Source organism: Pezoporus occidentalis, unplaced genomic scaffold, assembly GCF_034315485.1.
Source record: "Pezoporus occidentalis ecotype Australia unplaced genomic scaffold, CSIRO_AGI_Poc_V1 ctg233, whole genome shotgun sequence".
Taxonomy (NCBI): domain Eukaryota; kingdom Metazoa; phylum Chordata; class Aves; order Psittaciformes; family Psittacidae; genus Pezoporus; species Pezoporus occidentalis.
In genome coordinates, this window is record NW_026914212.1 from 595,688 (window position 1) to 610,356 (window position 14,669).

The 14,669-nt window shown below is 42.3% G+C and overlaps 1 long non-coding RNA gene across 1 annotated transcript in view; it reads right to left on the minus strand.

Annotated features, from left to right (window-relative positions):
* LOC134165210 (uncharacterized) overlaps positions 1 to 10,555 on the minus strand; it is a 54,779-nt gene extending 44,224 nt beyond the window's left edge. The window contains exon 1 of the long non-coding RNA XR_009965432.1: positions 10,175 to 10,555. This is a non-coding gene — a long non-coding RNA (uncharacterized LOC134165210). The remainder of the gene's footprint in view (positions 1 to 10,174) is intronic.
* Positions 10,556 to 14,669: the final 4,114 nt, after the last annotated feature.

The window sequence follows — 14,669 nt, forward strand, 5'->3', positions numbered from 1 at the left end:
TTGTGTCTTTGAGGAGTTTCTGAAATAAAAGTAGGCTCAAAGAGTGGGATAGCCCAGGTGGGAAAACTCCTCTTATTCAGGGTGGAGACGGCCAGGGACACACACACACAACAGACTCTGAGCAACCTGGTCTGTGGCAGGAGGCTGGAACTACATGAGCTTTGATGTCTCTTCCAACCCAAACCATTCTATGATTCTACAAAGTCCCATTCATAAAGCCTAAACCTCTCTTTGTAAAATACAGTGTTTTCCTCCAGAAGAAAATAAGACCTAAACTGTTGAACCAGTAAGTGATCTTCATTTAGCAGTGCCATTGTGGACAAAGCAGACTGTCTGACTACAAGCTACAGCTGTTGTAAATAGAGCCTTCCTCACAGCGACAATGGGGTTGCTCAGTCTTACTTGCCTGACTTGAGCTCCTCTATCACATCACCAGTGTGACAGATAAGGCCTATCACATCAGATGTATGACCACAAGTGGCCAGAGTGTGTCAAAGGGAAAAGCTTTCCTATCACAAAATATACTTTGGATAGAATGAAATTGTTTTGCAGGAATACAGCAATTCAGCTGGTCATTTTTCACCAGGGAACTGCTTTAGTAAAATGGAAACATTTTGTTTAGACAAGTTAAGTCTTCCTATGTTTGTGAACAGAATTTTGGCAGAAATTTTACTTTATGGAAAACATTCATGTTCTGCTTTGCCTTAGCAGGATACTGCTAATGGAAGTCTTCCCAGGCTATGCTTACTTACAATTACTATGGTTACAAGGCGCAGCAATAAACCCTCATTTGGTCTTTCAGCAGCAGTAACAAGGAGTCAGAATTCCGCCCACATATTGTCCTAGCAATAAACAACCAAGAAATCTCACTGGGTTCCTCTTACATGCAGCTGATGACAGAGACCTGTCCTGCCTAGTACCCATCTTCAATATTTCATTTTGATAACCATGTGAGGTATTTTTTACATCTGCCTTTAGCAAAATAACTATTTGAGTGCTGGAAGTGTATCAAAGTTAGATATCCTAGTGCTTCCTTCATCTAATCTGTCACCATCTACCTTTCTACAGCAGCACTTTTTGTCACATTAAAGTTGAACAGCCTGTATAATCTGAAGTTGCTACATTGCTTTAGGGCATTAGATGCTATTTTGCATTACATTATTATGTTAAAATTCAAGATGTCAGTTTGCTTGTAAAACCACAAAATTAAATATTACTATTTGTTTCCTTACAAAACTATTTGATTCCTGGAGTCGTGGGATATGCCAATGCTACCTGCAGGCTCTTCAAGAGGCAATCCTGGTAAGCTCAAGACTGCTTCTACCTGGTAGCACAGCAGTGTTATTTTAGTACTGGATGGGTTTTTGGCTTTTTAATCAAAATGTTTGATGGAAAGTTGGCTTAAAAATTAAAAAGTAGAATAGTGCTCATAAACGTGTAATTTTTTGCCTTTTTTGTTACCGATAAGTAGGTAGGAAGGGACAGAAAGAACTCCTCAAGTTTCCCAGTTTGGAGTTTCAGTGAAAACCTACAAAAACTCTATAGGAGACACACCAGAAGAAAAAGCACTGTTAAAAAGCTAACAACAGCTATTTTGAAGCCAGTTTTGTCAGTGGGTGCTTAATTACAAACTGTACTGAAGAACTTAACAGGTTGAAACTATACCATAAGGACTCCTTCATTAACCCTGAAGAAGGAAGAAAGGAAACGTGTAGCCTTGAAGGACTGAATGCAGATCTAGCTGCTTCTAACTTTGCTGCTGAACCCTCAAGTCTAAAGTAAGACTTAGTAAAACCAGGGATAAGTCCAACTGGTTTTTAAGCACATGAGCAGATAGGCTTCACCCAGAGGTTGTTACTGAATGATCTGACCTGCTGAAAGATGAAATGAGAGTTTATTGCTTAACCTTGTAACTACAGTAATTGTAATTAAGTGGTAGTCTGGGAGAGAGTTTTTTTAGCAGCATCCTGCTAAGGCAAACCAGAAAGTGCATGTTTAAACAGGTGATTAACCTTCCCATAACTTTCTCATCTTGCATTCAGAGGTAATTTGAACTAGTACTTAAGACACTTTGCCAACTTGTTTATGCCGATGATTGGCACATCACAATTGCTATGCACAGCAGTGAATGCACTATTATATTGTTCATGCTATGGAAACACATTGAGACTCCAGCCAAGACAAGATGCTATCCAAATTCACAGGTCTGAAAAAATGTTCGGTCTAAAAGCCTCAGAGCAGGGGGTAGGAAGTGACTCTCTAGGCCACACAGAACACTTTGAGCAACTATTTTACCAACTATACCACACAGCCTGCCTATTCCAATCATGTTCTGCCCTGCACTGATGTGTCACTGACAGGCAGGAGGATTCCTGCCTTCCACTTGTGTTATTGTTTCCTTATAAACAAATCTCTATTTAGAACACAGTAGCTGACACACACAGAGATAACAAATAGTCCCTGTAGCGTACATTTCCTTACTTGTCTTTGTGAAACATTCTGTTTGGTTGCTGTGAATTTTCAGAATTGCATCTCGCAATTGTGACTGCTCCTTTTCAGCATGGATGCTGGCTTCTGCCTGCCAAATGCAGCTCCTTTCCTGATCTGGCATCAGAAGTTATAAACTCCACCTTTTGTTAGTGGTCTGGTGGGATCAGCTCCCAGATCTTCAGATCCTTCGTTCCACCTTGGATTAAACTTGGTGGTAGGGTTCAGAACCATGCAATGATTCAGCTGTGCCTACAAGCAGTCACCATGACATGGTTAGAACATGTTAATCCCAAGGGCTGGATTGCTGGTTTTATTTTGGGTTTGACTGCCTTTCCCTAAATTGTGAACATGGTGCAGGGTCAATCTAGGACTAACACACACCAGCAGAAACTAGGACTACAGGACAGTAGAACTGTTTGGTGTAAATCTGTTAATGCTTTTATGGGTCAGGAGATACCAGATAAGCTCTCTCTTAAAATTAGAAGTGAAAACCAGGGTTGCAGGGGCTGGAGAATTGGGAGAAGTGTGCCCAGACAGTTCATCAGAGTTTGTTTTAGAAACTATATGCTCTGGGGCTGCCTCTAGCAACTGGTTGTTTAAAGAGCTGCAGTTTTACAGATGGCATTTAATGCCCCAGTCCTAAAGGGAAAGCATATACATTATGTAGGGTTTTGGCCAGACGATACAAATTCAAGAATGACATAGATCATGTTCTACTCAGCATAATTTAAAAAAAAATGATGTAGTTAATCAATTTGTGCCTTCAACAATGCAAAACCAAGCCAACACATCCCCCATCCCAACCCACAGATTATTCATCATGGCTGCGTATGAGGACAATTGCCAAAGCTAGCAAAACTGCACAGGTATAACCCAATACATGACAACAAATGGTAATGCACAAAACCAATTTAAATGTACTTTGTGATTATCCCTATTAATCAGTATATGCATAAATGGACATAAGCTCTCCATCCTACCTGACATACACATGACATAGCCAGAAATGTCCACTTTCACACTTATTCACAGTACCATGCTGTGGCAGTGTTCAGTGTCATGTCTCAAAAGCTGCATATTAGCAAAAAAACAAATCAATTTGCTGAACAACGCTTCTGTTAGAGGAGAAAAGAAAAAGCCAGCAGATCAGCTGGGGTACAAGAAGTCAATGTAAAAAAGAAGGTGGAGAGAAAAATCATAAAAGGATTATCTTTTGAGATTATAAAGGTTTTGTGTAATGCTTAATTTTGATCAATATGGGACTAGACAAGGATCATCCTCACAAAGGATGACATAAAAGGATTAGTAACTTTCAACCAGAACAAAACAGCACGGAGACGTGTTTATTACAGTTTGGAATTGTTTCTTCTCCAAATAAGATTTCAAAGTTTATGTGAGTTGAATAGAGAGAGGTCCAGGTAGAAAAGGGGTGGATTTTATTTTTCCTACTGTTTCTAAGCTGGCAAAGATACAAATTAAGAGATTTAATTTAATAACGTTAATCCAGAGGTATAGAAAGACTAAGATCCCACAGAAGTTACAACATGGTCTTAATAACAGCTGATCCTATTATTTATGTTGAACAACTGTAAAAGTAATTTCAAGTATTTTTTCTTTTCCTTTTAGGTTTGAGTCCTAAGAGTCCACTCCTCCAGTTTCCAACCAGGCAATGCCAGTTAGACTCTGAGATGAAAGTGAACTCTTGTATGATCATACAGATCTGTGAACTATGGAAATCCAAGGAAAGTGATCCAAAATGCAGCTGAAGTTATGATACTGTCCAACATACAGGCCATGCCACGAAGCAGCAACTTATAAGGTTATCAGAGACAGAACATAGCAAAACCAAGCGGAGAACACTTTAAAACTTGCCATGGCTAGGAACAACAGGATTAGTTTCTCTTTTTGGATTTAAAATAAAGACTTTTTGCCCTGAACTCTGCATTGCCATCATCAAAAGAAACTACATAAATTGATTATCTGCTTAAGGAACCCAGCTTGTAACGTATCTCAAGGACTACTTTCACCAAATAAATTCTTCTCAGATTTCTATCCTAGGAGCTCCTATATCCAGTGCTGGTTCCCCTGAGTTAACAGGCAATAATCAGGAACTGCCAAGAGGTTATGCTGAACACTCAGTAACTGAAACTTTCTGGAAAGCAAGAGGAAAATCTAACAGCAACTTTCAGCACTGTGAAATACATTCCAGAACCCATCTTTCAAATGTAACTGGTGTCAAGGTAAGAAATCTCAGAAGAGTAAGTGGACCAAATCCCTGACTTTGAACATGTGGCTGCTTCTGTACACAAAGCTGGGTATATTCATAAAATCACAGAATCAGCTAGGCTGGAAAAGAGCTATAATATTATCAAGTTCAACTGGAAATCCATCACTGTTTTTTTGTTTTCTCCTCAAAAAAAGTTAGGTTTCCACAGAGCTTTCATTTCAAAACAGGACACATCCATAGGTTGGGGTTTTTTACCTTCTGAGAAACTAAAGGAGTAAGCTATTAACACCAAAATTGCACAAACAAGCCTCAGCTATTATGTCCAGACTTAATAGCAAGAAAGGTGTATTACAATAGTTTCTGAACACTCCAGCTCTCCTTGTTACCTTTGGTGGTGGTAATACAGATTCTCTAGCTGGGAAAAGCCTTAGAAGGCTTCTGCAGTACCTTGGGTTTTCCTGTAGGGAACCTACTCACAGAACACTCGCACAATCAGCTTCCTCCATGTGGGCCATAGAGATGTGCTTGACTCTGCTAGCCCCTGTCCACGATATCTTTCCCTTTGAGGAAAAAGGGATGCTTTTCCTGATGTGTTTCTTCATTATTTTATTTATCTTTATTGCAAGCAGCTTTCCCAGCCTTTCCCATGTGCTGTAATCACTTTCTTGTTCCAATGTACTGTCTCTCATCTCTGTTGTCTCCTTGCCTGTTTTCAGTATTTTGATCCTCTCCCCCTCTTTCTCAGTTTTTCTGTTTCCTATCATCTCTGTTCCCAAGCTCCGCTCCCAGCCACAAGCAGAAGGGTGTAATTTCTCAGCTTGCTGTTCTCCTATTAGTTACACCACTGGTGTAATCATAATTGCAAAGAAGAACATACTCCCCCATCATTTGTGAATTTGGGTTACAAATCTAACTCAGCAATAGGAATATATATGACATAAAATTAATATGTAGAAATTAGCTAGCCACTATGCACAACACTAAGGCTGCGCATACAGAGAGACTATCCAGTAGGAAATCACAGGGTAGACATCCCAGTGTACTGTTGCATAGTGTCAGTCAAAGTTTACAGACAAAATGTAATTTGTTTGTGCAGAAAAGCATTAAAATTGTCTGCTTTTTCTACAAATGCAGATATGAAAGTCTTAACAGATCTGTTGCATTTTGAACAGAAACATCAATCATAACAAGAGAACTGCTGTGTGCAAGTGAGATTCTTTTACAACCACAAGTAAGGCTTGGCTACAAAGGACAGCTTTCTCATACACAAACTTAGTACACAAGTATCAAAGCAGATTAAATTATAAATATGGATTCAAGTTGGACACAACCCTGTGAAAGTCCCCAGTAAGCTGAAGACAGTGGCACAAGTAACTTCAGTTTCAGAGCCAGGAGTCCCACATCCCACTGAGCAACCTCCATTCAGTCACAGGTAAATGGAGAAAATGCCATTTCCTGTTCCTTCCAGGGATATTGCTAATTAATTCTTAATTAAGTTTGCAAAATACAAATATCCTGGATTGAAAGATACTGCAAAAGGGAAATCGTTAAGGAGGATCAGAACTCCTGCCTGGGGAAAACCTTTGGGTGTAATTTCTCATTAATGGTAATGGAAATTAACAGCTTCATGCAAGCCAAGCTGAAAAGAAGATATTTTACATTTGCATCTTAACTACATTTGTTTCATTACTTATTTAGGATCACTGATATACGTAGGAAGGGAAGCCTCAGCACTTCGAACTTCAGTTTTTGAATGGTCCTATATGCACAGTACATCAGAGTAAAATATATGCAACCGTTATCCAGTATTTTCCTTACAGCAGCACACATGGTAGTGCACAGGAGCACACTTCCCTAAACAGACACACCAGCCTAGCAGAGAGCAAGAGAAAATAATCATGAAAGGCCAAAGGCTACATCCAGGAAAAAGACTTGGTGACTGTCAGGAAAGGAAAAAGGGAGAGAGGCACATGTAGCACCTACATTTAACTCCAGTCCAAAATTGCCATTCTGAGAGCTTTTGCTGCACTCTGGCTATGTCCAGGTCTGAGCAAGACAATGGCTTTCCCCAGACACCAACATATTTTCACTTTGGTCACATCCAATTGCCTGTTCAGCCTTGACAAGCCCAAGCGATTTGGCACTTGCCCTATAACCTGTCAGACAGAGAGCTGGCACCTCCTGTGACATCAGCCCTGGTGGAGAGGGTCTCACACACAGGGACATAGAAAGCAGTTGCACCAACCTTGTCAAAACACAAGCAAAAGAGGAGTTTTTGCAGTCTCATGTGGAGTTAACTATGTTACCTGAAGGGAGCTGCCCAGGAGAGATGTCAAGCCTGCTCCTCTGAAGGGATCAGACACCTCACCAGGCAAGCAGGGTTCATTCAGCCCATCTTTTACCACATCATGCAGATGAGATAGGGCATGAAGAAACTTCCACACCAAATCTCAGGTGAGCATTCTATTGCTGGAGTGTGGTAGCAGTTTCTGTCTTGGCTTTTCCTACAGCCCAAAGAATATTTAATGGCATCATATAGAAGAGCTTCCAGAGAAAAGTGAAAAAAAACCATCCTGGGACACCATGTGTGCCCTATGTGCCTTTCAGTTCCTGCCTGACAACATGAGATATGCAGATGTCTTTACTAGACAGGTGGGTGGGTGACCATACCAGCAGCTGAACCCCTGTACTCCTTGTGCCAGTCTGAGCTCTTTGTATTTCACACACCACTTTACTCTCTGTTGGCTAACTTCATTTTGCCCCCTGGTCAGGGGCATTCCCTAGCTCTTGTACCTCAGCAATCAAATACAACTACACCAATAAAAGAGGGGAACCCACCTTCAAATGTAGAGATACTTGTTTCTCCTATACTAAAATGTTGGTGGTATATGACAAAACCATAAGCACTAAGAAAACTATGACGTTTATGTGAGCATTGTGCTGAACACTAAGAATAAACCAAGAATCTCAAGAGAAGCCTCCAGAGCTTCCCTTCCACAGATCGCACAGTTTTAGAGTTACTCGGTAAAAACACTTGAGCAGATTTAGGTCTTCAACCACTTACAGGATTACACCCACACACCCACACACACCAGTAATTCACAATACATTTTGTTTGTTGTAGTGTGTTTTCCAGTCTATTTTCATTCAAAGGATGAAGGACCAAAAATGTGCATAGTAGGAAGCAGGGAAATTCAGAATAATTTGTGTTCTCTTTGCCTATTAACTTCTGAGGGTATTTAAGGGTTAATGTCTTCTTCATTTTCAATTATGATAATGACAAAAGCTGTGTAAGTCAGAGCAGCATATATATATATATATAATGTGTATATATATATATTTTACTAAGGTGTAATTCAGGAAAGTCACATTCTTGTAAGAGTGATTTACCACACCAACTTATGCCTTCCCCCTTAATTAATCTGTCCAAAGAAGATGCCATTTGTTTTGAGAAATATGACAAGCATCAGATTTTAAAAGCTAAGACAGACACTGATAATTACCAAAAGAATCTCTTGTGCAGCCTCATCCAAATGCAGTTACCTGTTCTATGCTAAGGAATTGTGTCCAGCAAGTGGCACTTAAAACTGCAACAGAGACACTGTCCGCACAACCTTCTTCCACTAACAATCCTCTTCCATGAGCAATCCTATGAATCCCCTATGCACCATGCTGGGGGCAGACCCAGGGGCTGTAAGGTGGCATGGATCCCTGGCCCTAAAGGCACAATGGCACCAGTTTCTTCTAAAGCACCAGAAGGTTTGGGACAAATCTGCAGAGACTTTGATGGGACGCAGAGCAAGCTGAAGCATGTGCTTCTACAAAGCCTTAAGAGGCCCTCTTTCCTGGCCCCATCTTTATCATGCCTTCCTAAACCTTGGACCATTTTATAAAGTCACGGCATGCAGGAAACAATGCTTGTTTCCTGCCTATCTGAAATAAGAATGCTGGTTGTTTACAGGTAAACCCGGGGCACTATGTTCATGTCAGCTCCTGGAGAAAGTCCCCTATTACGCCTGCTCTCGGCCAGCTCTGCGTGCCTTACACCTCTTACACCATACAGCTACAGTCACAGTAAAGGGCTGCAAGGTGTCTCCTCCACCATGTGGCATGGGAATTGTTTTTAGCAATGGTCAAGGAAAGAGGAAAAGGGCTTTTAGCCTATTTTGGCTTCCCTGCCTCCCCATAAATCCCCACTACAGTACCTGTGGCTTAGGAGAGCATAAAGCCATTGATTCCCCAGGGCTGCAGAGCATTCCTGCAAGCATCACTAGGTGCCAGGTGGACACCCCCATAAGCAAATACTTCCACATGACATATTGACATGATCTCATGATATACTACTGCTAGGATTTGTCCTTCCCCCATCACCTCCGGCAACACAAACAGCTGCAGAACTCTAAGCAGAGTGAAATATCATCTGTCATCACACTGGCCTTTCAGTGCCTGCCCTCTTTCTTGCATTAGATCATGGCCTGCAATTTTGTCCAGATTCTTTTGGGAAGCATCTCTGTTCACAAGCCAGTTCACATCCCACACTGGGACAGAGGCTCATATCCTGTGATGACACAGCAGTGAAACAGAGAACGGGTTTTCAAGTGAGATTTTCAAACCCTGTTGTCCATCTCTGAGCCCACATAGGTGGAAAATGAGAGCTGGATTGTGCTAGCTGATTTCCAGGAAGCCACACTGACTTCTGCCACTTGCAAGTTTTGCAGCCTTTCCTGTTTACATTGTTCTTCATTAAAAAAAAAACATGCTTTTATATACTCCTATGGTATGTGTATGAAAATGCTACATTCAAATAAATGTTCCCTGCTATCCTGAGTTTGCAGAAGATGCACTTGTCAACTATTATTATTTTTAAAGTCTTTGGCATATTAAACCTAGAATTGGTCTCAAGGAAATATCTGGAGACAAGAAGAAATTTACTATATGAGATTATGGGGGTTAAGAGACCATTATTTGTATGAAAGCACTCGGTTTCCACTCCATATCATAAACAATAATGAACAAAGAAACACCCAAAGGAAGGGCTACATAAAAATAGCCTGCATTTTATACAGATTTACTTTGCTGAAGTTTCATTTTACAGATTAAAACAACTGTGTCTGCTATATATTAGAAGAAAACCACAGTAACAAAAAAAAAAAACCACACAACTTCCCCAGTCCAAGGATTAGCTACCTGCCTACCATCACTCTTGAGTCTACATCACATAAGCTGATTTGAAGAGATCTCTTTCCTGAATATCTGTTTAACAATTAGGTTGCTTTCCAAAACAGCATCTGTAACTAAGAATGGTGCTTAACTTGTTTCCATGTAATACGAGCCACAGAATACAGCCCTTTCTCTGAACCTTCCCAAAAGAAAGCTGTCGAGACTGCAGAGAATGGCAGATGAGGGGAGGCAGCAAGCAGAAACCTATGGCCCACATGAGACACACTGCAGACTTACTAGGGCAGAGGATGAAGGCCAAGAACAGATGGAATTGCCACTCCATCCACCAGTAGTCCCTCCTCATTATGTACATATTGCCTGCTGTGAAAAAGATGCTGCAAAACTGCCTCTGCTTTTCTCTTCTTTCTTATCACCATTGTAAATGCCTCCAGGTGGGGCTGAGCCTCTTCAGGATACACTGCTGTAGCTCACTGTGCTTTGCCACAGCTCCCAGGGGCAGCTGATAATTTTCTCTTGGGTAGAGCCTGGAAAACACTGCACTGAACTGGCATCCAGCATCAGCTGAGGAACACCAATGCACACAGAGTGGGATCGAGCCAGAGGAGCAAGAATTTGGAGCAATGTTACACATCCAGTTACCTTCATTGCAACTCACTGTACACAGCTGCTATTAACCAATGTAGGACCAAGGGAGAAACATCTCCTACCCAAGAGGAGTGAAGTGCAGACTCCCAAGTTTTCTTCTGGAGAGCAGAGGTGCTTAGAGAACAGCTAATTGCTTGGCAAATGGTGGCACTCTCTGCTGGTGCAAATAGGCTGTGTTCTACAAAACCGTCTCAAAAACATCTCAGTCCTTTTCTTTTAGGAATTCAGAGCAATTAGAGACAAAAAAGACTGCAACTAGCATACCTTTTAAAAAGAGGATAACTGAAGATGCAAACAGGAAGAAAAGTAATCCCATACCACAAAAGCACCTCAAAATACAATCAAGAAAAAACAGTGGCAGCCTTGTCCATTTGTTGTGGGCTGACTCTGGCTGGACACCAGGTGCCTCCCAGAGCTGCTCCATCACTCCCCTACCTCAGCTGGGCAGGGGAGAAAAAATATAACAAAAGGCTTATGGGTTGAGATAAGACACGGAGAGATCACTCACCATTTCCTGTCCTGGAGCTGGCTAGCATTGATTCTATCAGACCCAGAAAAGCTTTTAGGAGCTTCCGACAGAAACCACTCTTGCAGCCTCCCATCTGCCAAACCCTTGCCACACAAACTCAATATACTGTTTCCCACTATCTTACCACAAACCAAAGAAAACACTCAAAATTATCAAGGTGAATAAAGATGGACTCTCAGACAGGTTTTTCCTACCTGGATCATCTCCAAGAGTATCATGAGCGGGCTGCTCAGCAAGGAGAGATGAGTCACAATCCACAACAAGGCAAGTACGGGAAACAGTCCCACAGTACCAAAGGGAGCAGAGTGAAGTAGAGCAGGCCCAGCAGCCTGCAGGGAGGTCTGAGATCAAGCCAGGAAGTTAACTTAGGAAGATAAAGTTATGATCAGCAAAATGTAAGGCTGAACACAGGCAACAATGTGTCTCAGATGCAGCTCTGGAACCTTCACTGAGGCATGTCCCAGCTGGGTCTCACACAGCTGTGCCCCAGCAACCTGATTCCAGGTTACAGCTGCATTGTATCAGAGCTGGGCTCGATTAGAGACAGCTGAAGCCTCAGGACTGGAGAATAGTTCATGGCTTTAATAAAACATGGGCACAGCCCTGAGGAGAACATGGGACCTGATGTAGACACACCACTGAGGAAGACAAAACAGGACACATGCTGCTGGAAGTTAGTGAAACCAGCATGAAGTGTTTTGATCCTAAAAAAGGAAGAGATGAAATCTCCTTCCCTCTTCCTACTCCTTTGGGTGCTAGACTTCTGAGGAGAGATAATTAGAAAGTGAGTTTTATCCATGTAAACCTTTTTGCATATTTTCTCCGTTTGTCAGAAAACTGCTAGCAGGCACAGTGGTGTAGAAGTCATAGTGTGCCCAGATTCACACAATCAGTCCTCAAGCATGCTGATAGCCTCTCAAGGTGTAAGCTGCAAATATGGCATTTTGGCTAATGAATCAGAATAGCTTACTCCTGTCCCCTTCCCCCGCCAGTATTCCAAATCCCCATGCTGTTACTGCAAAGTAAAAATCGCCCCATTCTCAGCCTGCCTGAAGCAGCAGCTCCAGTTGGTTAGGAACCAGGGGCACAGCAGCCCACAACACCCAAGAACCAGCAGGAAGTGGCACATCTGTACCTCACTCAATATTCAGCATTATTTCATGTGAAGATTCTGCACAGGGTTTGTAAAGGATTCAGAAAAAGAACAGAGGTTTAAAGATTTATCAGCTATTGGGAGCCATACAGCTTGATCGTAACCTCAGCAGGTAACCATCTGTAACACTTTTTCCAGATCATCTTATAACGGTCTATAAACACATGCTAGTCTTGTTATAAAAACATTAGGCATGTCTTTCTCATTTATTAACTTACTGTAAATGAAAGTCTTGCATAAAAAGGAACTCTGTCCTTATTCAGATCTGGAAGCTTGATTTTCACTTTGCTTTTTTTACCACTGCTTATTTTAATAAAAGGCACGTTATCTATTTTGCCTCATTTCTTTTGCACATTAAGAAATGTTCAGCTATATTCTTCTTCCTTCCTGTGCAGCATGGCAAAGCAGGATGTAGCACAGCACATTAGGGACAGCACTCTTGCTGAAGGAGGTGTTCTTTCTCACCCCTCTCCTTGTGTAAAGAAAACAGGTGGTCCAAGAGGTCTATGTTGGGACAGCTGGAAAAGGCAGGCAGGGGGGGGCAGGCAAGTATGGAATGTGCTGGAAAGTTAGCAAAGTCCAAAGCTGTGCTTTGCAGACTACAAGATCTCCATTCAGTGTTTTGGGGTAGCTGGTGGCTGTTGAAATCCTCAAAGTGAACAGCGGCACAGGGAGCAGCAGGTTAGCACTAGTGATCCAGGCATCTTGCAGATCTTCCAGAGCTTCCATATTTGCTGGAAGATCCATGCAGCTGAAATTCCTGCTATTCTGTGAGAATGGACAAGGACCACTAGCAGTATTCCTGATGATACTCCATGGTGAATTATCCTCCCTCACCCTCTTCACTCAATTTTCACCTTCTAACCTGGCACCTGGTTAAACATTAATTTTCTTCCTCAACAATGGTGGCTTCCTTTGCCACCACTAACTGTAAAAAGACTTCTGCAATGAAGAGATTCCTCTTCACAGGCCCTAGATCTGACTGCTCCTCCGTGGAATTTTTGGACAATAGCTCTTTCAACCACTTTCATCCCAGCCTTTTCACATTCCCTCACATCTACCTTTTAAAAATCCAATATTTCTGTGTTGCTGCCTTTAAATATTTCCTTGTAAGTACCTCAAACAACTCTAACAGTATAATGACCATTTTCCCTCAGATGAAGGCTTTATCTTTTGTCACTCAGTGTTCACTTCCAGCCACTATAGCTTCTGATCTTATTGACTACTTCAGAAAAAGCAGTGAGAAAACAGTCCTGAAATAACCAGCAGGACCATTCATCCTTCCCCAGTCATTCTGTAATTCTTATTCCAGTCAATAGCAGAGTCATTAAAACCCTCCCATGATGACTGTGTGAGGCTCTTTACAAGCCTGCCAAAACACTGGGTGCTCTGCCCTCACCTCCCATCCTGCAGGTCTATTATAAGCTCCCCTTATCTTTTCCCAAAATTTTATTTTTTCTCTTCCAGCTTTCTCTATCAGAGCAGCCAAGTATGGTTTTACTCTAGACCTACTCCAGGCTCACACATTGCTACTAACCCACCGTCTGAATCTCCTCTTTTCCACGGGCTGTGGTTTATGGCAGAAGTGCAGAAACACCCACTGTGATGAATGTGACCTCTGCGCAAGTGAATGTGTATGTAAAGGGATGGCAGTATCTGTTTGCTGGGATGTCTTCCCTCCAGTTGCAAACACTGAAATTAGCACTGTGATCTTAAGGAATCCTTTATCACTAAAGAAGGAAATTTAAAATGTCGTGGTTTAAACCCAGTCAGGCAACTTGTTCACTCACTCCCAGTGAGTGGTGCCGGGCTGAGAACAATTGAGCCCCCCCTCCCCCCCCACCGGGGCTCTCTGCTTCCCCGCTCCTGGAGGTACGGGGAGGAGGATCAAAGGAGTGCAACTCCTACGGGTTGAGACAAGAACAGTCCAGCAACCAATGTACAACACAAAGCACCACCGCTACCACCAACGACAACAATGATAAGAGAAAATAACAAGGGAAAAGAATACAATACCACCAGCTGAGAAATGAGTCCCACCTGGAAGCCCGTGTCCTTACGGGTAACTCCCAGTTACCCCCCACCCCGGGCATGACGTGCTGTGGTATGGAATACCTCCCCGGCTAGCCCGGGTCAGGCGCCCTATCTCTGCTTCCTCACAGCTTTCCCTCCTCCCTGGCAGAGCATGAGCCTCACAAAGTCCTTGGTCAGGGTAAACATCACTTAGCAACAACCGAAAACATCGGCTTCACCAACACCGTTCCCAGGCTGGAAGTCAAAACACAGCACTGCACCAGCTACCACAAAGGAGAAACATGACTGCTACTGCTGAACCCAGGACAAAGAAATACAGAAGTTAAATGACGCTCCGCAAGAAGGTTGCTACTTCTGCAGTGTGCTTATTCATACAAAGCATCTAAGGAATATGCTGGGACCTATTCTTT